Here is a 1,388-nt window from a genome sequence, read left to right on the forward strand (position 1 = left end):
TTTATGTCACGAGTTGTGGATTCTCAATCCATCCTAAACGTAGCAGTGCATTGGACGGTGTGCTAAAAAGGACATCCTGCTTCCGAGGCGGAGGGGCCGAGGGGGTTGCTTGCCGACCAGGTCCTGCTTTTGTTTTTTACCTCGAGGAAACATGGAGGGGAGCTTGTGAGTCAGGTGAAGAAAAAGATGTATTGCCAAAAAAAAGTTCGAACCTTCAAAGAAAAGTTCTTCAAGACCTTCCTGGAACCGCTCCTCCAAGCCTGCTAGGACTGCGAGCTTGGTAGACTAGTGCTGGCATCCTACCGCCGGCGTGGTCCACTTACTCTAAAAGAGGAAATAAGCATCAAATGATCTATAAAGTAAAAATGCAAATGAGGTAAGAGGAGGGACCGGATCCCCACGTGAATGAGCGCTTGTGATTATAGCCGCGCCAGCGAAACTTTATATCTTTGCTTTTTCCTATATATATATATGGGGGGTGGAGGGAGCAGCCAGGAGAGTGCCCCAAGTAGGCCGAATCCTACTTCGGGTCCTCCCCAAGTGGCACCCCCCCTTTCCTTATATAGGTGAGGGGGAAAGGCAGGGGAGGGAGGCGCCCTCCTTTCCTTTCTCCCGTGAGAGGGAAAGGTAGGAGGGGCTAGCCCTCCCCTCCCCCTTTCCTTCCCTAGGGCTGGCCGGCCAGGGAAAGGGGCGCACCAGCCCAGTGTGGGCTCGTCTAATTTTTCAGCATGTCCTACACCACATGTTGGAGTACAGACGGGATCAGCAGAACCTTCGCATGTCACCTACATTCGGGGATGCCCATATTCTGCAATGGGCAAGGAACGTAGGAGATATCGAGGATCATCGGCTTCAAGCTGAGTTTTATCACATCCAGTGTGAACTTGCCCAAATCTTCTTGAAGGAGGTCCTCGAAAAAACAGGGTTGTTCTACGAGGAAGGGCAAATGTCGCGGGAAGACGTCTGAACACGCATAGCCGCTCAATGTCTCGACCTGAAGCCTTTCACTAAGCTCGGGGACTATCTCCCTGACTTGGATGGATGGCACGGCATGTTGTGATTGTCGATATATGACAATGTGTCCGTTTAGTCCCTACTTTATGTATGACGAAACTTTGAGTTATGCATGACAAAACTCTATTTGTGATGTAATTAAACCGTCCTCCTCGACTAGCGAAGATCACTCTAGTTAGGGCATTTTGGGAAAGATGAACTTTGTTATTTATGCTTATGATATGTTGCTTCTATTTTTGCCAAGTCTGTCTCTTTCTGTTACTCAACTATCACTACTAGGGAAAAGCTTATACACAGACACTTACTAGTAGCGCGGGTTTTTACCCCTCGCTACTACTAAGTTGATAGTAGTAGCGCGGGTTTTTAACCCTCGC

The sequence above is a fragment of the Triticum dicoccoides genome, chromosome 7B (genome assembly GCF_002162155.2).
Source record: "Triticum dicoccoides isolate Atlit2015 ecotype Zavitan chromosome 7B, WEW_v2.0, whole genome shotgun sequence".
Classification (NCBI taxonomy): domain Eukaryota; kingdom Viridiplantae; phylum Streptophyta; class Magnoliopsida; order Poales; family Poaceae; genus Triticum; species Triticum dicoccoides.